At 40.2% G+C, this 23,879-nt stretch overlaps 1 protein-coding gene and 1 long non-coding RNA gene across 6 annotated transcripts in view; both read right to left on the reverse strand.

Moving 5' to 3' along the window:
- The window catches only part of LOC144578504 (uncharacterized), a 36,714-nt gene extending 22,993 nt beyond the window's left edge, over positions 1–13,721 (reverse strand). Inside the window, exon 1 of the long non-coding RNA XR_013524406.1 lies at positions 12,206–13,721. This is a non-coding gene — a long non-coding RNA (uncharacterized LOC144578504). The remainder of the gene's footprint in view (positions 1–12,205) is intronic.
- Positions 1–23,879, reverse strand: part of HTR7 (5-hydroxytryptamine receptor 7) — a 123,636-nt gene that overhangs the window by 81,028 nt on the left and 18,729 nt on the right. The window lies entirely within an intron of this gene.

The raw sequence follows: 23,879 nt of genomic DNA on the forward strand, positions 1-23,879 counted from the left end.
AAGAGCATCTTTGTCTCTGCACCCAAACCATTAGGAAGTTTAACTATGGAGAAGACAGTGCCTTAAAGTTTATATAACAAACCTTGCCTGCCTTTGTTTTGTTCTAAGTTCTGTGCCTTTGAGGTGTACATTTTCTACTTTATCTCACCTAAGAGTCATGTCTTTGGAGATGGAAATATAGAGTTGCCTAGCTAATCATTGTTTAAGGTATGAAACCGGTAATAAAGAGACTGGTAGTCTAAAGTGGGGGAGAGAAATTTTTTGAAACCTGACAAATGAAAAATCTTATAACTCTAAGATCTGCTTATTTGTGTGTCTATATGTTTTATGTGTCATGTGTATGTGATGTTTCACTACCAAATTTTATGAAAGAGCTCTGATCAAGAGGCTTCAAGAAAAGTAAGTGCTTAAATCAAATATCAGAAAAACATGCTAGCTCAAATACCTGTCAGCTATAAGAGTTTAGTAATCTTTGATAAGTAAAACTAATTGTAAAATTTCTTTAGTAATTTAAAATCTAAACATTATGTTAAATTAAGTAATCCCAGGCTTTTCACCATAAATTAGGAGTTACTAAGAGTTAGAATATTTGTTAATAAATATTTAAAACCACTAGATATAAGAGAATTCTATATGCATAGTCCATAAAGAAACAAAGACGTGTTTTTGGTAAAGGTTATAAAAACATGAGGAGGTAGTTTTTGCTAAAGAAAAAGTAATTTTGTCTGGTTTAGAGACTATATAAAGGTTGCTTCAAAATGAAGAAAAAATGACACAGATAGGAGCCCTTGATTCCTATCTGGCCACAGGGTCATCAGTGGTATGAAGCTGCTAAAGGTAAAAGTTAACAGTGAAGTTCTGCAATGGATCCAGCTCCTGGGGAACTGGTTCACAAGACACACGAGGAAACGCAAACTAATAAGGGAAAAAAGAAATATTCAATACCTTGATTATTGTTATCTATAATAGCTAAAATGAAAGTAAAAAGTGTGGTGGGTTGGGCCAAGCTCAGATGTGGGACTGTCTTGATCTCAGACACTAGCCTCAAAACCACCCACAAAGGGAAAAGATAGACCGGGGCAACAAAAAGTACCTCCGAGACCTATGATTACCAAGAAGGTAGCTAATGTGTGGGAAGGGCAAAACCAAGTAACTAATGAACCCAGAGGGCGTAATGTGAAGGAACTGTTCCATTTTGTACATCAATATCATCAGCTTCCTAAAAAAACTTTACTAAAATGGATTGTAAGAGTAACTGATTTTGGAGTAGTGTCTTGCATTTTAAATATGGCAGAGTGGAAAAAAGATGTGTAGGTTGATGCAGGACCCACAGCTCACTACTGAAAAATCACAGATGGGCATATGTGATACAGTTTGACAGGAGGGTATTCTTAGAGAACAGCTAATATATAAGTTAGAAAGAAATTATTGGGCTGGGCATGGTGGCTCACGCCTATAATCCCAGCACTTTGGGAGGCCGAGGCGGGTGGATCATGAGGTCAAGAGATTGAGACCATCCTGGTCAACATGGTGAAACCCCGTCTCTACTAAAAATACAAAAATTAGATGGGCATAGTGGCGCTCGCCTGTAGTCCCAGCTACTCGGGAGGCTGAGGCAGGAGAATTGCTTGAACCCAGGAGGCGGAGGTTGCGGTGAGCCGAGATCGCGCCATTGCACTCCAGCCTGGGTAACAAGAGCGAAACTCCGTCTCAAAAAAAAAAAAGAAAAGAAAAGCAGCCCCCAAATCATTTTTTTTCTTACAAAGAGCAGCCTGTAAAATCAAGCTTCAGATGTAGACAAGCAAGCTAGAAGCTTGCAAGGGTGAATGCTGGCAGCTGTGCCAATAGGAAATGGCTACCTGGGGTTAGGCACATTCAAAATGACAACTCCATCTTCCCTTCTTTGCCAAACCACGTGTACAGTAACAAAAAGATAACATGGCACTGGCCAGGCAAAGACTCCATTTGCATAATAAGATTAGGGTGGAATGACCAGCTTCCTCACCAACTATGTAAATGTCACACCTGGTCCAACCAATCTCTGGGCCCTATGTAAATCGCACATCGCCTCCTTAAGCCTTTCTACAAAATCTGGTGTACTCCACAGTGGGCCAGAAGTCCCATTCAGGTGCTCTTTTCTCTCATGAGAGAGAGCTGTTCTTTCTCTTTCTTTTGCCTATTAAACCTCTGCTCCTAAACCCACTTTGTGTGTCCGCCTATTCTATTTCCTTGGCGTGAGATGACAAACCTCAGGTATTCACTCCAGACAACGACGCCATTTCACATCCTACCTGGCAGACTGGATAAAAGCCCTAAGAAGTGCCCCTCCCTCACATTAGCTACCTTCTTGGTAATCACAGGTCTCAGAGGCGCTTTTTGTTGCCCCAGTCTATCTTTCCCTTTTGTGGGTGGCTTCCAGGCTAGTGGTATGAGATCAGACAGTCCCACATCTGAGCTTGGCCCAACCCAGCACATTCTTTTACTTTCATTTTAGCTATTATAGATAGCAATAACCAAGGCTTTGAATATTTCTCTTTTTCCTTATTAGCTTGCATTACCTCATGCATCTTGTGTCCAATTTTACCTAGAAATGCCAAGCAGAGCACACCAGATGCAGCTGCTGATATGCTTCATATATAAGCCATGAGGGACTCATTTTATAACAGGAATATTCACCCACCAAATATGCCCACTACCTAGGCCATGATACACACTGTGGTTAAGGTGCCCTTCCAAATGGGCTCCCCATGTGATGCTACTCCTACTGTTGTTCCAGAATAACACAAGAAGCCATAGCAAATTGGCTGTTTCAGCTTCCCCTCAGGGGTCTTACAGATGCTAATGAAACATTAAGGTAATTAACAAGAGCATGGGGAAAAGCAAAAGGGAAAGTCCAAGGACTCATTCCAGGAAGGTGGAAATTTTTTAATGGTTATTCTAAAAAATAAGGTGAAAAAAGGAAACAACTACAGGAAAACAATGAGACTCACAGAAGAAATCAGAGAGGAGAATCATGGGATTCATCCTATCGGGGGGAAGTCTTTAGATGGTTATTAAGAAATTAAATGAATAAAATAGAAATTAATGGGGTTTAAAAAAAAAGGTGTTAGTACACTACCAAGGGTTGGATGGGCCAAAGGGACTTTGCTAGTTCACCAGCATTAAAGGGCCCCAAACCTATTTATTTACTGGTTTGGGAGAAAAATTGGAGAAATTGTTTTTAAAAAGAAGACAAAGATTACAATGAGAAAGCTGACCAGGAATTGCATGGGACAAGGGTGAAGCAGGTGAATCAAGATATAGACTAACAAAAGGGCCTAAGTCCCTTGTCTCAACCCCCTGCTGGGAACCCAAGTCCTTTTCAACAGAAAGGGCAAAATGGTCATAAAAGAACTTTCTGGAATCAGAATGTAAAACTGTAGGATTACCAATTTGAGCCCAGTGCGGTGGTGCGTGCCTGTAGCTGTGATTACAGGTACCCACCACCTCTCCTGGCTATTTTTTGTATTTTTAGTAGAGACAGGGTTTCACCATGTTGGACAGGCTGGTCTCGACTCCTGACCTCAGGCAATCCACCTGCCTCAGCCTCCCAGAGTGCTGGGATTACACGCAAAAGTTGGAATGTTTACACAGGCATTTTGTAAGGTGATTATGTCTCCTTTACCTAAATGTTTATAAAATGGATATTGTATCTGACTGGGGGAATGTTTCCCCTACCTCATACTATAAAACATAAAGCATGTAAATGAGCCCCTCAAGTAATATTAAATGGACATGTGCAGGGAGGGGGGACAACAAATGCTAGCGCCTTTTGTCGGGGGGCGTGAGGGAGAGCGTTTCGAAGAATAGCTAATGGATGCTGGGCTTGATACCTGGGTGATGGGATGATCTGTGCAACAAGTCATCATGGCACATGTTTACCTATGTGACAAACCTGTACATCCTGCACATGTACCCTGAACTTAAAAGTTGAAGAAAACAAAATGGACATGTTAAATGAGAACCAGTAAGATTGCTGAAGCCCACAGAGTATAGAGTAGATGCTAGAATGTTGGTAGGAACAACAAATTCTGTACTTTGAAAGCCCTTTGTAGAACATTTACTGCAGGTTACGGCAAAAGCCTGTGAGTACTTCCCAAATGATGACTACTGAGACTTTAAGAGAAGTTTCACTTGAGAAGCATTTACTGCCTTTCTAGGGGAGATTAACTGAAGCTACCCCTATGCTAATGGGGATACCAGTGCCCAGTTGAAGTACCCAGGGTTCCCTAATAAAATGGAAATGATTTATATAGAATGATGCTATCTGGAGTGTACAACAAGGAGATCTCAAGAGCAGAGAGCTGCTTTCTCCTAGGACTGACTCTGAAACTATATGAGGAGCACCTGGATTTTACAGTGCCCAGTAAGCAGCTCTCACCTGACTGACAAAGAGCTGCTTGGTTTGTGGATGGTAGCTCCAAGGTGAAAGGACAATGTCCTATTTGGAAGGCTGACACTGATTGTAAAGCATACTCTTGTGAGCAGAATATACCTTTCTCTCTGAGTTCTCCAAAATTTGGAAACTATTCATGAGCATTCCTAAAACTTATTTTGCACATAAATTAGCCTATCATTTCTTTTTAGTAAGAAAGGAGGGATTAGAGACAGAGAAATTCTATTTCAAAGGAAAACTATAACAGAATTATTATGGGATTCCAGTGGTGACTTTTGAGTTATATTTCTGCAGTGAGTCTCTAAAAAAGAACCTAGTTATAATTTTCTTCATAATGTTTTTAGTTAGGTCTCTAATGGAATAAGTTCCTCTTCCATTCTGACATATAAATTCTCTTTTGTCAAATTCTTAATGTTTTTTATTTCTCCATTGTTTCACTTCTTCTAAATTGAAGTTGTGGTATTTTGAAGACTATAGATGATTCAAAACGGCCTATGAATCTCCCTAATTTGAAATCACACTGAGCCTGATCTGTTTCTCATTGCCAATCCCCACTACTAAACTATACATGCACCCTCCCTCTAAGCCCAGGGACTACCTTGGAAGAGGTGAACACATAAGACAGTAAAGTCTGATTTTGAGGGATAGAATTAATTCAGACCCTCCAAATAACCTCGTTTTCTGGCTTTCGTTTTTAGCTGTTATATTGCATTAAAGGTTTTAAGCATTGATGAGTGCCTGCTCATCTCTATTGCCATCTGGCCTAGAACACTTAAATTGGCTGTAAGTTTTTTGGCTCTATGTCCCTTGGCCATAAGGACCTTACCAAGGGACAGGACAGACCTGAAGCAGATAGCTACACCACCTCAGCAACAACATGCAACAAAATAAAAAAGTTTGGCCACTGAGGCTGCCTCTGGCCAATCTTAGCCAAAAGAGGGAAAATGAGAAATAAAAAGAATTCTAATCCCCCTGCTGACTGAACACACCTTCTCTTGGCCAAGAAAACCCCAGAGAAACCTTAAAAGCTAAGTTCACAGCCATGGTGGGATGGGAAGTTGGACACACCTCCTTATGCCCCACCTTCAGGGAAGCCATCAGGCTTTCTTCCCTAAGGGCTAAATAGAAACTAGTCCTTTCAAAAGACTATTAGCTTATCTTCATAAGTACACAACAAAGACAAGATTAATCATGCTTTCACCCCTCCCTGAGATAAGATGAGATTAATCATTCCTTCAGCCCTGAGACATCTGCTTCCTCTATTCCCTCTTCAAATGTTCACCTTATCTTATGTAAAACGTAGATTTACTGGGTACTAACTAAACTCTCACAAGTATGTAATCAGTTGTCTCACTGCTCCTCCATCCCCCTCCCCTTTTAAGAAAAATGTATAAATACTAAACTTCCTGGAAACCTCTTTGGAAAAAGCCATAGGTGCTTCTGTGACTCAAGTTTTTCCTGGGCAAGCCCTGAAGCTGGCCCAATAAACCTCAATGAGCAGAGACTTGTGCCTTAATCACTCATTTTGGTTGTCAGTCCACAGAAAAACTTGTATATAAATGTTCATAACTGTTCATAATAGCAAGAAAGTGGAAATATTTCAAATGTCTTTCAACTGTTGAAAGAATAAACAAAATATGCTATACCCATATAACATAATCTATTCAGAAAACAAAATAAGCTACTGATATATATACTACAGTATCCACGAACCTCAAAATTATGTCAGGTAATAGAAGATAAACAAAAACAATATGTATTTTATGAGGCTGTTTATATGAAATTTCCAGAAAAGGCAAAGCTATAGACAGAAAGTAAATGAGTGGTTGCCTGGAACTAGAGGACACAAGTGGGTATAGACTAGAAAAGAACACCAGGAACTTTTGGGGGCTGCTGTGGTTTAAATGTGTTCATATGCTGGAATCTTAATCCCCCGTGAAACCATGGTGGGAAGTGAGGCCAAATGGGAGGTGTTTAGGTTATGAGGGCTCTGCCTTCATTAATGCAACATTGTTCTGTACTTATTAACTTAACACTGTTATTGCAAGAGTGGACTTGATATAAAAGTGAGTTTGCAAATCAGCACAGTGGCTCATGCCTGTAGGCCTATAATGTCAGCTACTTGTGAGGCTGAGGCAGGAGAATTGCTTGAACCAGGGAGGCAGAGGTTGCAGTGAGCCTAGATGGCACCACTGCACTCCAGCCTGAACAACAGGGTAAGACTCTGTCTCAAAAAAAAAAAAAAAAAAGTGAGTTTGTCCCCCGCTTCCTCTCGTGCTCTCACACTCTCTTACTCTTCCACCATCTGCCACGGAATGATGTAGCACAAAGGCCCCCACTAGATGCTGGCACCATGTTCTTCAACTTCATATCCTTCAGAATTGTAACCTATATAAATTTCTAGTGTTTAGAAAGTATAGATTGATTTGTGTTCCCACTCAAATCTCATGTCGAATTATAATCCCCAGTGTTAGAGAAAAGGCCAGGTGAAAGGTAACTGGATCATGGGGGCAGACTTAGCCCCTTGCTGCTCTCATGATAGTGAGTGAATTCTCATGAGATCTGGTTGTGTAAAGGTATGTAGCACTTCCCCCCATCTCTCTCTTCCTCCTGCTCCTGACAGGTAAGACATGCCTACGATTGAAAGTTTCCTCAGGCCTCCCCAGCCATGCATCCTGTACAGCCTGTGGACCCATGAGCCAACTAAACTTTTTTTCATAAATTACCCAGTCTCTGGTAATTCTTTATGGCAATGTGAGAATGGACTAATACATATGAACTACCCAGTCTCAGGTATTATGCTATAGCAATACAAAATTAAGTAAGAGATATTAAAAATGTTCTAAAACCGAATTGTGTTGATACAAAACTCTACAAATTCACTCAAAATAACTGACCTATATACTAGTCTATATCTACTTACACTGAGTAATTTTATGATCTTGAAATTATACCACACTGAAGCTGCTAAACAACAACAAAAACTTTTCTAAAAAATATATAAATGTAACTCTACATTCCTACACCTTCTTAGAAATTCTCTCCCCCCTCCCTTATCACTAAGCTGCCTCTTTTTTTTTTTTTTTTTTTTGAGACGGAGTTTCGCTCTTGTTACACAGGCTGGAGTGCAATGGCGCGATCTTGGCTCACCGCGATCTCGGCTCACCGCCATCTCCACCTCCTGGATTCAGGCAATTCTCCTGCCTCAGCCTCCCGAGCAGCTGGGATTACAGGCACTCACCACCGTGCTCAGCTAATTTTTTGTAATTTTAGTAGAGACGGGGTTTCACCATGTTGACCAAGATGGTCTCGATCTGCTGACCTCGTGATCCACCCGCCTCGGCCTCCCAAAGTGCTGGGATTACAGGCTTGAGCCACCGCGCCCGGCTAAGCTGCCTCTTTAAACAGAGATGCCTAAGGCTAGGGACCCAAAGCCCACAGGAATCTGCTGGGTTTCAAACCTTTTGTTTGAACAGAGTATTTCATCCCTTTTAAATTTCTCCTCAAATATCCAGTGATTTGTAGATAATGTAGTGTTAGAACCCCAAATTGCCTCATGAAGGCTTTGCCTGATAGTTGGTTTCTATTTCTGGGGCTAACCCACTTCTAATTGTCCAGTTCGTTTCTGAGATCACTTTTTCCCTGACACTGGACTGAGTTCAGCCTCATTTCTTAGGCCATAACCTTGTAATAAGAAACACACATACCATCACAGACCCCAGACCAGGGATCATTCAGACTGGCATCAGCTAGCTTCCCACAAGCTTCGGGGAAGGGTTTCATAAACTAAAAGCTTATCCCAGAGAGTCTCATCTTTACCCTTTTTAGATGTCAAAACATTTTTCTAGCCCACATTTAGTAATGATTTTACTTTTAGTATCAGTTGATTGAGAAAATACGGAATGACAGAAAGCTACCATAATAGCTTAAATGCTCTTAGGCAAATTTGCATTTTATTAATCATAACCATATCTACATTTATTAGGAAGGAAAATCTGCTATTTAAAAAAAGAAAGAAATTCTTGCAGAAGCTGCTTCTGCATTCTGGGAAAGTGCAGAAATTCACCCCTGGGGGAATATGTCATTCTTTTGCTTGGGATAGCACAATGTTTAGGTTGTGAAAGGGATGGCTCTAGGCTAGTCTGATGAGTGAGTCAGGCTAAAAAGACATAAACTGTTCTGCATAATGAAATAATAAAGATTTGTAAGTGGTCCCTTGAAATTTAAGAGAGTGAGGCTTTTTAATTTTCTTTTTATTTAGTTGTTGGCAGAGGAGTAGCGATGAGAAGGAATAACGTGAACAATGTTCAGAATTTTTGAGAAGTTTTGAGGGAAAGAGTTGTTGAACATGGCTTCAGACCACCATTAGTGTTTAGTGCAAAGATCCGGACACTGCCAGACATCCTGGCTTACAAAGGGGGATAGCTGCTATAAGAAACGTGTTTTCTAGTAATTTTCTTGAGTTAACCCTTTGGAATAAGAACTAAAAGTGAGTTTTATACATACAAGAAGAAGATCCCAAGTAGCTACACACAGAACAAAATGTCATCATAGGTCCTACAAGACAGTCCCACTGAGTCTGTCAATTCAAAGGACAATTGTAACATCTTAGCACTATACAGTAAAGGTAATACGATGTTTCTTGACTTACCATGGGCTTACAATGGGTTTACCCAGAAACAACCCCATACATAATGAGATTAAGGCATATTGCTTTGAAGCACTAAAAAGTTGAAAAATAGTAAGTGGAACCATCCTAAGTTGGGGACTGTCTATAATCTCTCTACAACTGATTTTTAAAAAGCTCCCTGGCATACACATTTTTTAAAAGCTTAACCATCCCAGCACTTTGGGGGGCAGAGGCGGGCAGATCACCTGAGGTCAGGAGTTTGTGACCAGCCTTACCAACATGGAGAAACACCGTCTCTACTAAAAATACAAAAATTAGCTGGGTGTGGTGATGCATGCTCGTAATCCCAGCTACTTGGGAGGCTGAGGCAGGAGAATCGCTTGAACCCAGGAGGTGGAGGTCGTAGTGAGTTGAGATTGTGCCATTGCACTCCAGCCTGACCACAAGAGCGAAACTCCATCTTGGAAAAAAAAAAAAAAAAACGTAACCATCAAAAAACCCTATTAGGAAGGTATTATCAACCCAACTTTACAATGTGGAAATTGAGGCTTATGTGGAATAAAATGATGTGTTACATCTCACAAGAAAGTCACAGAGTAGGAGGTGGAACAAAATGGCTGAATACAAGCTTCCACCAATCCTCCTCCCTGAAGAAACATCAAGTTTAACAGCTATCTACACACGCGCGCACACACACACACGCATGCACATACACACACAAGCACCTTCATAAGAACCAAACATCAAGTGAGCAATCACAGTGCCTAATTTTAACTTCATATCACTGAAAGAGGCACTGAAAAGGGTAAGAAAGACACTTTTGAATTGCTAATGTCATCCCTCCCCCAAACCCCAGCAGCAGCCCCAAAGCATAGAGAATCTGTGCACTTGGGGGAGAAAGAGCACAGTGATTGTGGGACTTTGCATTGGAAGTTACTGCTGTCTGTCACTGTGAAAAGCAACCCCGGCCAGAACTCAGTTGAAATCAATGCAGGGAGCATTTAAACCAACCCTAGCCAGAGGGGAATCGTCCATGCAGTCAGAACTTGAGTTCCAGCAAGCCTTGCCACTGCAGGCTAAGGTGCTCTGGGGTCTTAAACAAACTAGAAAGGCAGTCTAGTTCACAAAGACTGCAACTCCAAGGCAAGTCCTAGTGCTGTGCTGGGTTCAAAGCCAATGAACTTGGGGGGCACATGGCCTAGTGAGAGAGAAACCAGGACAGCCAAGGGAATTAATATGGTTTGATATAGGGTGGAGAGATAGGGGTAGAAAGTTTATTCAAAGGGATAACAGAGGCCTTCACAAACCTAGAGAAAGCCATCAATATCCAAGTAAAAGAAGATTAAATAAAGAACGCCAAGCAGATTTAATTCAAAGAAGAGTACACGAAAGCATTTAATAAACTCCCAAAGGTTGAAGATAAAGAAAAGATTGTGAAAGTGTGACATGGTAAAAGCCCCATAAAACTGCATACCTCAACCATACCTCAGCTTTCTGTTGAAACTGCTATCTATAACTCAAATGTGAATAAGTAATTAAGGACTGTGATCGCCACCCTACCCAGACAATGTGTAAACGAATGCTAATCTTGGCTTTTGTGAACCACTTAAGTAACAATCAGAATGTCAAAAAGTCCCCTGGCCCTCGGAGAGTCCAGAGCCCCTCACCCTCATCTTCGCCCAGGAATCCACCGGAATGACCAGAGCCCCTCGCCCACATCTCCGCCCAGGAGGTGATTTACAGAATCCACTGGCCCTCAGAATGTCTGAGGCCCATCACCCCCAACCCTGCCCCGCACCCTCACTCCCGAGGTGGTTTTACGGTATTAAAGATCTTGAGACGTGAGTCCTCCGTGGCCGCCGGCCATAAAGACCCTGCAATTTGGCATACTTTTGTTTTGGTGTTGACTTTCTATGCTCGGGCCGGTACAACAAAAGTAGCAAGAGGAAAAAAACAACATACAGTGAGCTCTAATATGAACTCTAATATGTCTGGCAGCAGACTTTTCAGTGGAAACCTTATAGGCCAGGAGAGAGTGGCATAACATATTTAAAATACTAAAGAAAGAAAAAAACTTTTACCCTAGAATAATACATCCAAGTCTTTATTTATCCTGCATATCTGAAGGATATTTTTATTCTAAGGTAAAAATATCCTTCAGATATGAAGGATAAAGACTTACCCAGACAACCAAAAGTTGAGGTATTTTTAACAACAGCAGACCTGTCCTACAAGAAAATGGAAGTTTTCAGGGCCGGGCCTGGTGGCTCACGCCTACAATTCCAGCACTTTGGGAGGCCGAGGCGGGTGGATCACGAGGTCAAGAGATCGAGACCATCCTGGTCAACATGGTGAAACCCCATCTCTACTAAAAATACAAAAATTAGCTGGGCATGGTGTCGCATGCCTGTAGTCCCAGCTACTCAGGAGGCTGAGGCAGGAGAATTGCTTGAACCCAGGAGGTGGAGGTTCTGGTGAGCCGAGATTGCGCCATTGCACTCCAGTCTGGATAATGAGTGAAACCTCATCTCAAAAAAGAAGAAAGAAGAAAGAAAGGAAGGAAGGAAGGAAGGAAGGAAGGAAGGAAGGAAGGAAGGAAGGAAGGAAGAAAGAAAGAGGAAAGAAGGAAAGAAAGAAAGAAAGAAAGAAAATGAAAGTTTTTCAGTCCAAAAGTAAAGGATGTAAATGAGCAATAAAAAATCATCTGAAGGTACAAAACTCACTGGTAATAATAAGTAAACAGAAAAACACAGACTATAATAACACTGTAATTGTGGTATGTTACCTACTCACCTCTTGAGTAGAAAGACTAAAAGATTAACTGATAAAAATAATAACTTTTTAAGGCACAGACAGTACAATAAGACATAAATAGAAAGAACACCAAGTTTCAAAGCCAGAAGATAAAGGTAAAGTGTAGACTTTTTATTAGTTTTTGCTTGTTTATGCAATCAATATTAAGTTGTTATAAGTTTAAAATACTGGGTTGTAAGGTATTATTTACAAGCCTCATATTAACTGCACAAAACAAAACAAAATACCACAAATACAAAAAATAAAAAGAAAGAAATTCAACCATATCACTTGTAAGGCTGTTGCCTCACCGGGGATCAAATGGACACACCCATTCCTCTCCGTACCTGAAAACTATGTCATCATTCTGAGCGCATTACTCAGCATCTGGCCTCTCCAGGCAGGCTCCCCACACCCATTTCCACATTCCAATCTCAGTCCTGCATTCATCAGCAAACTAGGCACTCGGCCCCGCCGAAATTTAAAAATCCCTCCAAGACCTGCCCTATAGCAGCTTGCTCCGTACGTCCTCAGCCAGCCCACTTGCCAGCAGCCCTGCCTGGCTGCCAGTGAAGGCTCACCTCATCCGTGTCCAGTCCCTTCATAACCAATGAGACTACCTCCGCTTTGTTTCCCCTGCATCCAATCAACTACCTCCACTCCCTATACAATCGCACGCCCTAAGAAGAGAAGAGACTTCTCTGGCCCCTTTCCCCGGGACCATGGCACCTCACCCAGGAGCTGATTAAATTTCTTTATTTCGATAACTGGCCTCAGTTGCCTCATTCAAACCCTTACACCACTAGAGAAAATAATCTTCTCTAAAAGGAAGGAAAGGAAGAAGAAAAATACAAAACAACCAGTGAATAAATAAAAAATGGTTGGAGTAAGTCATTACTTATTAATAACAACAATGAACATAAATGGACTAAACTCTCCAATGAAAACACACAGAACAGCCCGGCTTTGTTGGCTCACACTTGTAATCTCAGCACTTTGATAGGCCAAGGAGGGAGAATTGCTAGAGCTCAGAAATTTGAGACTAGCTTGGGCAACAAAGCAAGACCATGTCTCTACTAAAAATAAAAATTAAACCAAAAATTAGTCAAAAAAGACACAGAGTGGCTGAATGGATTTTTAAAAAAACAAACCCACTGTTCTGTTGCCTACCAGAAACACCCTAACACACTTCACCTATAAAGACATATATAAACTGAAAATAAAGAATGGAAAAAGATTTTTCATGCAAATGAAAAACAAAAAGAGCAAGAGCAGCTATACTTTTATCAGACAAAATAGATCTCAAGACAAAAATCATGAAAAGAGACAAAGAAGGTCATTGTATAATGATAAAAGGGTCAATTCAGCAAGAGGATATAACAATTGTAAATACATATGTACCCAACACTGAAGGACTCAAATATATAAAGAAAATATTAAAGCTAAAGAGAGAGATAAACCCGAATACAATAATAGCTGGAGACTTCAACACCTCACTTTCAGCATTAGACAGATGACCCAGAAAGAAAATCAACTAACATAGAACTTAATCTGCACTACAGACCAAATGGACCTAATAGATATTTAAACAATATTTCATCCAATGGCAGCAGAACCCGTTCTTCTCCTCAGCACATGGATCATTCTTAAGGATAGACCATATGTTAGGATACAAAGCAAGTCCTAACACATTCAAAAAAGCTGAAATAATGTACCTTCTCTGACCACAATGGAATAAAACAAGAAATAAACAATAAGCAAAACCTTGGAAACCACAAAAACACATGGAACTTAAATAATACATTCCTGAATGACCAGCGGGTCAATGAAGAAATTAAGAAGCAAATTGAAAAATTTATTGAAACAAATGATAATGGAAATACAATATATCAAAATCTGTGGGATACAGTGAAAGCAGTAATAAGAGAGAACTTTGTAGTTATAAATGCATACATCAAAAAAGTAGAAAAACTTTAAATAATTAACCTAACAATGCATCTTAAAGAACTGGAAAAGAAAGAGAAAACAGAACCTAAAATTAGTAGACAAAAAGAAGTAAAAAATATCAGAGCAGAAATAAATGAAATTGAAATGAAGAAAACCATGCAAAAGACAAACAAAATGAAATCTTGGTTTTTTAAAAACATAAACAAACTTGACAAACCTTTAGCCGAACTAAGGAAATAAGAGAGAAGACCCAAATGAATAAAATCAGAGATGAAAAAAAAGGCATCATAACTGATACTGCAGAAATGCAAAGGATTATTAGATGCTTAACATGTCACTAAATTGGAAAACCTAGAAGAAATGGATGAATTCCTAGACACATACAACTTACCAAGATTGAACCACAAAGAAATCCAAAACTTGAAGAGACCAAAAACAAGTAATGAGAGAGAAATCATAATAAAAAAATCTCCCAGCAAAGAAAAGCTCAGGACCCAATGGCTTCCCTGCTGCATTTTACAAAATATATATATATATTTAAAATTATCAATCCTACTAAAACTATTCTGCAAAAGAGAAACTTGTAAACTCATTTTATGAGGCCAGTATTACCCTCATGCCAATACCAGATGAAAAAAGTAAATGGGATTACTTGAATTTTCCAAAGAAGTGAAAGAAATTGAAGAGAACACACAAAAAAATGGAAAGATATTCCATGTTTATGGATTGGAAGAATCAATATTGTTAAAATGTCCATATTAACCAAAGCAATCTATTGATTCAATGCAATCCATATCAAAATACCAATGACATTCTTCACAGAAATAGAAAAAACAATCCTAAAATTTGACAAATATTTATTGACTGTTTATCTTGTGTCAGTACACCCACAACAGCCAGCCTCAGTAATCCAAATGTCAATACCACTCAATAACTGTTACCCATAAACTGTAACAATATTCTTCCTTTGAAGAAGATCCTGATTCACTGCCATTTATTAAAGAACAAAAATCATTTACCTGAAAGGCATTAATTACACTCACACCAAAACCATTTGCTTACACAGCTTCTAAATTTGTCACCAGATAAACACAGTAGCCCATTCATGGAATTTGTTTATTCTGGAACACCTAAGAAAAGGCAAATGTCATACCTGAAAAGTTGCCTAAGTACAGCTAAGCAATACTGTGGGCAAAAGTCATTATAGAGAGATTTAGCCAGCCAGGCACAGTGGCTCATGCCTGTAATCCTAGCACTTTGGGAGGCCAATGTGGGCAGACAGCCTGAGTCCAGGAGTTTGAGACCATCATGGGCAGCATGATGAAACCCCATCTCTAGAAAAAATACAAAAATATTTGCCAGGTGTGGTGGCCCATGCCTGTAGTTCCAGCTACATGGAGAGATGATTTGGGAGGATCACTTAAGCCCAGGAGGTAGAGGCTGCAGTAAGCTGAGATGACACCACTGCACTCCAGCCTGGGTGATAAAGTGACCCTGTCTCAAAAAAAAAAAAAAGAAAGCTTTGGCCCAGTTAGGATGCTCCACAAAAATGGGAAAAATAAAATAAAACACCTACTCCAACTAATGTTGTGCCACGCACTGGACTTTCCACACTGGGGTATGTGGGAGGATCCCCAGACATGAACTCAGTCTGGTGCACCTTCCAAGTTCTGGCTCAGCCGCTTAGCAGTTACTTCAAACAGGCACTTATGTCTCTATACTTTGGTTTTCTCTTCATAAAATGTGAAGGTTGTACTACATAATCTCCAAAATTCTCTATCAGTCAGGGTCTCAGCAAGAAATAGATTGCACATTCCAATTAGGGTAGTTCCAGGAGACTATTTGCAGAGGCATGAGCTGGAGGTAGGAAAACCATAAAAGAAAGTTTAGGCCAGGCACGGTGGCTCACGAGGTCAGGAGTTCAAGACTAGCCTGGCCAAGATGGTGAAAACCTGTCTCTACTAAAAATACAAAAATTAGCCAGGCGCATTGGCAGGTGCCTGTAATCCCAGCTACTCGGGAGGCTAAGGCAGGAGAATCACTTGAACCTGCGGAGTGGAGGTTGCAGTGAGCTGAGATCATGCCACTGTACTCCAGCCTGGGTGACAGAGTGAGACTCCGTCTCAAAAAAAATAAAAAATAACACCAAGTTCAGCAACAGAACATTCGCCAACCCAGGCCCACAGGAAGGAGGGAAGAAGACAGGAATGTGGTCCAGAAGGAAGGAGTTATGCAGCAAGGGATCTCTGAAAAAGACCAGTGACTTCTAGACAAGGGCACAGTCAGTGCAAGGTAACCCTACAAGCAGGGAGTCTTCTCTCCACCTTCCCACTCCCTCTGATATCCTTCCCTGGACTCTCCATTGGCTGACCCCAATGAAGACAAACAGCATGTCAGTTTCCCAGGGAAGAGAACAGAGTAGAAGAGGGTAGAGTAGACTTGGAGACATGAACTAGCACAGGTCCCTTCCAGTTGTAACATTCTCTGGTAGTTATGAGGATAATTCAACCTCAACTGACCTCGGGCACGCCAAGCCTGAAACTCCTAGGCCATTAGAAATGAGTATGAACCAAATTACACACCAAGGTTAGCCCCTACGCCACCACTGTAGAGAATATTCCAGAGTGTTGAGATCATGCCTATAGGGGATCTTCCAAGCTCCAGATATGTTATTTGATTTTTCTCTTTTTATAAGAGGAAACAGTATGTGGAAATTAAAAGAAATTTCAAAAAAAATAAAAGAGGATACACGATTTACCATGAATAGACCATATTTTACATTCCTGTCTCTGTGAAGCTTAAGAGTTAAGGCACCAGCTCTGAAAGCATACCCATGCTGATTCAATTCCAGGTTCTGACTCTAGGTAACCCGATTAAATTATCTAAGTCTTTCCTCATTTCTAAACTGGGGATAATAGAACCTACCACATTAGGTGGTTGTAAAGATTAAAATAAATATTCAGCATGTAGCACAGGGTCTAATAAATAGTATCTTTAATTATTAATCCTACATTGAGAATTTATTTGACAAGAACTTTTTGGGGAGTTGTTAATGGCTTTTAACTGAGTTACCTTCCTTTTCCTTCACTTTTTCTCAGGGGGCCTCCTTCACATGACTTCCTGGAGTTCCCAAGATGCCAGTAATAATGAGGAATTTTTACTGAAGAGATACAATAAATGATTTGTTTGAAGAGTTATCACCTTAGACAAGATGAAATTAATAGCTTTCATTGGGAAGATTGTTCATTTTGAAAATATGAAACTTACACATTGAAAATAAAATTAAATCTAAATGAAATAAAAATCAATCATCACATAATGCAATTTGAAAAATGTAATTTAGAAAAAGGAAACTTGGATTATTATCAAAAGGCTTTATTTTGGCTGGTATCTTTTATAACTACATAATCCTATTTTGAAAGATATTGGAGGCACTTTGCTATTCTCTATCTATGGGTACACTAAAAAATTACAAAGATAGGTAAAAGGCACCATAACTGTAAAAGAGAATGTCAAAATAAAAAATTTTAAGAATATAGCAAACATCAAGCTTTGTATACTTAACTGAGGAGTAGGAGGGAAAAAAATTAAGGAGCTACTGGTGACACAGAAGCCAAGATTCAAAAGTTGAGCTGCACACATTCATGCAGCCTATCCACATTTCCAGAACACATTCTTAGTGCCTGGCACTGGGCTAGGCCTAAGATGTGCAAATCCTACTAGTCCTGCAGACAGTGCTCCTACCCTTGGACTATCCAAAGTCTATTGGGGAGGCAGGCTCATGAGCAACAACCATCCAAAGAACACGATAGAGTGAACATTTTGCTTTAATTTTTACCCCCCTCTGTCCTGAATTTATGTTCCCATGTTTATGTAATATGGGACCATAAATTCAGGACAGAGGGGGGTAAAAATCACTAAAGGCTTGCTACATCAGTTAGCTTTTTCTGTATAACTAACTACTGCAAAACCTTGTGGCTTAAATCACAGCCTTTTATTCAGCTTGATCTTCTGTGAGTCAGCTGGGTTATTCCAGTCCAGGCAGGTTCAGTTTACCTCAGTTGGTTTTCTCTGTGTCTGTGGTCAGGTGATAGATCTGCTGGTGTCTGGACAATCTATAATAACTTCATTCATTCACCTGACTGGCAACTGGCGGCCAAGGAAATAGAATGAGTAGGCCATAGGCCTCTCATTATCAAATGTGGGCTTCTTCACATGGTAGCTAGCAGTCACAGGGTCCCCAAAAGAAGAAAAAGAAGGTCAACTGCAATGAACATCCTTTTTCACCTCTCTGCTGTGTCATGTTTGCTAAGATCCCATTAGGTAAAGCAAGTTACAAGGCCGATTCTAAAATCTGTATGGGAAGCACTGTAAAGTCACCCTTCAGAGGGTGTGCATGTAGGAACATGAAGAATTGAGGGTAGTTTTTACAGCCTATCACAAGGCTGCACACAACTTATATCTTGGAGTGGGGAATGTTACAGTCTCCTCGGAATTTTCCAGGAAAAATTTGCTATTCCCTGGAAAAAGAAGGAAGACAGGAACCCACTGTGGAAATGTAAAAATGCCTCTGACTCATCCAAGATGTGGTACTGTGTGTATTTTGGGAGGTTATGGAGATAAGGTTAGAGTTCATCTCATGATTTCCCATTTTGTGCATGCATATTCGAAATCTCCATCGCTATCATACTATTTCCAGTGCCCAGCCTTGCCTCTAGGGCTTGGAAACTAACCTAGTAAGCTAAACCATCTCCACGCTGGGGATGTTCACATAATGAGGTATTACACTATGCAGGTAAAATCCCATTGTACTGACCACCTTTACAGGAAGAACTTCATGACAGAACATCCTGGGAATGAAATTGGCAGTGTACTTATAAATCACAGAAGCAGAGCTAAGCCTTCAAAGTTACAGAACAAATGGTTCTGGCAGCTATGATGAGGTGTCAACTCGGGGAAGAAAAAAAGACAACCCACCAAGGCAGAAATGGGTCATCAGTAGTGCAGCTTCTATGTCTCCCTTTCATATTCCTCTGCCTACCTGTTTTATACCAAGACCCAATTAAACAGTCAACTACTGCTTGTTTGCTTGCTTCATCCATTTATTCATTTATTCATTCAACCACTAATCCAGCAAACATTTATTGAGCACCTTCCACATACCAATAGGAGCTGGAAGAAAACACAGATAAATGAGATGCCCTGTCCCGAAGGACCTCAGTATTTGGTGTGTAAGGGACCCAGAAATATAAACAATTACAATTCAGCATGATGAGAGTAGAGAAAGAAGCTCAGGGGACTAAGGAAGAGTTTGAGAGGGACATGTAACCCAGACCTTGGTGTCAGAGACAGCTTCCCAAAGGCTGTGACACTTTAGCTGAATCTCAAAAAATGTCTAGGAAAAATAGGCAGACAAGGGAAGAGCCTTCCAAGCAGAGGAAACAACTTGTACTGGGGCATGGAAGCACAGGAGAATATCTGACACTCAGGAAGTACGCAAGGAAAGGGCAAGGGCAGCTTTGATGCCCCCTGAAGTGTGATGATGCACCCAAGCCCTCCCCATTCACTAAAATGTTATAAAAGATACCAATTACATATCCTTCCTGACTGACCTACTGATCCCACCTCAGCATGAATGAATTCAAGCCACTGACTTACCTGGAGCAGCATCTGAACTTGATCATGGAATATATTTTGGCCCCCATTGCTGACATCAATAAACACATAGAGTGCTTTGGAGGGCACGGTGGCATTCCCTGCAGCCTCATCAAGCCCCAATATAGGTTTTTCCTAAAGGTAAACTTGATTTACTTATTCCTTTTAGGATGGAAAAGGAGAGTCAGAAAGAACATCATCAGCAAGCCCTCCCATTCAAACAACTCCCTGGTCTCAGGAAGCTGCCCTGACTGACTGGTGGAACCTAAGTCCCTGATACAGGTCAGTATTGAACTATATTAGCAACAGTATCAATAACAATGTTGTCTATCAGTGTATGTTTATTGAGTCAGACCATTGGCTAAACTCTTTGTGAATATATATTTTTAATTCTTAAAATTTTTAAATTTGAGACAGGGTCTTGTTCTGTTGCCCAGACTGAAGTACAGTGGTATGACACAGCTCACTGTAGCCTCAACCTCTGGGGCTCAAGCAATCCTTTTACCTTGGCCTCCTAAGTAGCCAGGACTACAGGCACATGCCACCACAACAGGATTTTTTTTTTTTTTTTTTTTTTTTTTTTTTTTTGCAGAGATGGTGTCTTGCTATATTGCCCAGGCTGGTCTTGAACTCCAGGGCTCAACTGATTCTCCAGCCTTGACTTCCCAAAGTGCTGGGATCACAGGAATAAGCCACCATGTTCAGCTGTGAATGTAATCGCATTAAATCCTCACATTAACTCCACAGAGATAGTTCTATCAAGATGAGGAATGAAGTTTAGAGATAAGGCATAATGACTTATGTAAGGTTATAGTTAGGGAATCAGAGACAAATCTAGAAGGACCTGTATCCTATGCCCTGGCTTCTACCTCAACAGCTTTCTGTGCCCTTAAACCTCAGTTCCAGGTCTTACCTGGTCCTATGAGAATCTTGGTCTAAACAGCTCCCATCTCTGACCTTTCCTGGTCCCAGCTTCCTTACTATATCCCTCAGTTCCTTAGAGTCATTTATTCATTTAGAAATATGTTTGCATCCTGACTAGTTTGCATGAGCCAGTACAAGATTAATGAGAAGAGGTCTTAAGCCTAAAGTGTTTCTACTCTAGTAGAATATTCATTAATTTACCCAAGTATTCATTCAACTAAAATGTGTAAGCATCTACTGTGTGCCAAGAACTTTTTAAGTATTAGGAAGTTGATGTGAACAAGGACATCAAAGCTTTTGTGCATTCTAATGGAATTTAAGACAGCTACATAAACAATGCTATGGTTTGAATGTGTTCCCTAAAATTTCACGTGTTGGAAACTTAATCCCTCTGCCTTTATGAATTGATTAATGTCACTACCTTGGGAGTGGGTTTGTTATTTCCAGAGTGGGTTTGTTATAAAGTAAACTCTCTCTCTAGCTCTCTTGCTCTTGCCATTTCAACATGTTATAATGCAGCAAGAATGCCATTACCAGATGTGGGCACCAAGCTCTTGAACTTCCCGGCTTCCAGAACAGTGTGCTAAATAAGAATGTTTTCTTCATAAATTACCCAATCTGTGGTATTCTGTTATAACAACAGAAAATTACTAATACAAACAATTATCATCAGAGTACAATGCAGCACATTTGGACTGGAATCTAGGTCCTTTGACTTCCAGGTAAGTGACTATCAGTAAAACTTCTTGGAAGAGTTGCTTCTAGCTGCCATCTCTCCTTTCTTCTCACTCTCTCTTTATCTAACTCTAGCTGGCTTCCATCTGACTGCTTCACTAAAACTATTCAAGATCACCAATGACTTCAAGGTCACTAGTTTGATTATATTCCATCTTTGTCAAAACATTTTTCCCTTAATTTCCATGATAGATGTTCCTCATGTCTCACTGACTAACCATCCCTTTTTAAGCTTTGCTGAGTCTTCCTCTTAACCTCCAAACATTCCATCTCCTCAAAGTTTGGGGTTTGGACCCCTTTTCCTATCTGCTCTCTCCTCTACCATTTCCTGAAATATCATTTACAAGGACACCCAATTTTGTACCTCTAGTCCTGACTTCTCTCTGAATTCTAGACTCATATCCAAGTGTCTATTGATATAAAATTTGTCATTCAGAATAGAACTTTTGATTTTTAAAACCAATTTAACTGCTCTGACATCTTGGTAAACAATATCACCGTCTACTGATTTCGCTTGAGCCAAAAGCACAAGAGTCATCTTTTATGCTTCTGTCCCTTAGCCCCTTCATCCAGTCCATCAGCAAAGCCTGCCAATGCACCTCCAAGACAGATCTGTAATTCCTCCAGTTGTCTCTATCTCCACTACTCCAACCCAGTCCAAGCTACAGTTACCTCTTGGCTTGACTAATGTAGAAGCCTTCCCATTGGTCTCCAAGTATTCATTCTCACCCTTCTCCATTTCATTCTCTGTGAAGTAACCACAATGAGCCATTAAAATTAAAAACCAGACAATGTCACCCTACGTTCAAAGTCTCCAGTGGTTCTGCTGCACTTAGAATCAAGTCGAAACTCTTTACCTGGTCTGAATCCCAATATAATTTGCAACACTTCTCTAATCTCATATCCTTCCAGGTTTTCCTTTTATCTCTCTACTCCAGTAACACTGGGCCAGGGCTTTTGTGTAAGGTTCTGCCTTTGCCTAAAAAGTCATTTTTCTTGATCTTCACACAGCCAGCTCCTTCATGTCATTTACATCTCACTTATATGTCACCTTCTCAGAAAAGCCTTCCATGATCACCCACTCTTACTCTTCTTACACATTGCCCTATTTTAATTATGTGTGACATGTATTACTAAGAAATTAATGTGTGTGTGTTTTAACTTATCTATTTCTTACCTACCTGTTTGTTCTTACTAGAATATAAGATCCTAGAGAGCAAAGGTCTTACTTGCCTTGTTTAAAATACGGAAGAGGCCGGGCGCGGTGGCTCAAGCCTGTAATCTCAGCACTTTGGGAGGCCGAGGCGGGTGGATCACGAGGTCGGCAGATCGAGACCAACCTGGTCAACATGGTGAAACCCCGTCTCTACTTAAAATTACAAAAAAATTAGCTGGGCACAGTGGCGTGTGCCTGTAATCCCTGCTACTCAGGAGGCTGAGGCAGGAGAATTGCCTGAACCCAGGGCGCGGAGGTTGCGGTGAGCCGAAATCGTGCCATTGCACTCCAGCCTGGGTAACAAGAGCGAAACTCCGTCTCAAAAAAAAAAAAATAAATAAATAAAATAAAATAAAATAAAATACGGAAGAGTAATCAACACATATTAGGTATTCAATAAATATTAGAGAAGCAAAAGATAAATCCCATATAACTCGCATCTGAAAAGGCAAGTTTATTATGTTAAGGAGTTGCTAATAAAGGGCTATCACCTTTGCAGCCCAGAAAAGAAGACAAATTAGTAGGGGCCTGCGGAACTCAGAAAACTATCAAATAAAAACTGTAAGACAATCCTTTCACAGCATGAAAGAATTTTCAAAAACTTAAACTACAAATAGCAGAGATTTTTTAATCTAAACATATAGAATATACATTTCCCAGAATACAATTCTGAAACATTCAGGCAACAGGACCAGATTGATTATGGATGGATCGGGGCATGCCTTTTAAGTCTTTCCATGTCTGACCATAAATATTGATAGCCCCTTTTTGGTAGATGGTTCTGCCTCATATTCCAGATGAAAAAAAAATTAGAAGGAAGAAAGCTATATAGCTGCCTCTCTTTGAGAGAGTGGAATATATTATAAGCAAGCCCAGAAAAATAGAATGCTCAGCAATTTGAATTAGAGCAGAGGCCATGTTGAAAGTGATAATGCAAACTGAATAAATGGGTGAAATAAAGGTTCCCACACAGATGCACTAGAGATATTCTCCAATCCCAGACTGGTATTCTTTACTTTAACATACAATGTCAGAAGAATGAGCCCTTAGGTTTGACCTAGGAGCCATCATTTTGTAGGAGTCCTTAAGAATTCTTCAGGCACAAAAAGGCTGTTGGAAAACCGACCAGAGAATACCTGGGTTTTTATTGATGGAAGTGCTAATAAAACAACACAATTGTTTGCAACCAGAAGCTAAATGACTCATATCTCTTTCAAGAAAGGTCAGATCACACAGGAATTGGCTGTAGAGCAATATCTATAACCTAACTTTCAAAAGCTCTACATTGTCTGATATGTGAACAAGATAGTCTTCATTTACCCTCAACTAGATAACATCTTGAGGATGGGGATGTGTCTTTATTCACTTTTGTATCCTCATACTTCTTAAATATCTAGTAGGCAGGCAATAACTGTTTGCTTATTAAATAAATCTCACCACCATCTTCTCTAACTTGGTTAAGTTGTACATGCAATCATCTCTTCCTCTCTCCATCTCTCCATCTGCCTCTCCATCTGTCTGTCTCTCCATCTGTCTCTCTCTCT

This window comes from Callithrix jacchus, chromosome 12, assembly GCF_049354715.1.
Source record: "Callithrix jacchus isolate 240 chromosome 12, calJac240_pri, whole genome shotgun sequence".
NCBI classification, from domain to species: Eukaryota; Metazoa; Chordata; class Mammalia; order Primates; family Cebidae; genus Callithrix; species Callithrix jacchus.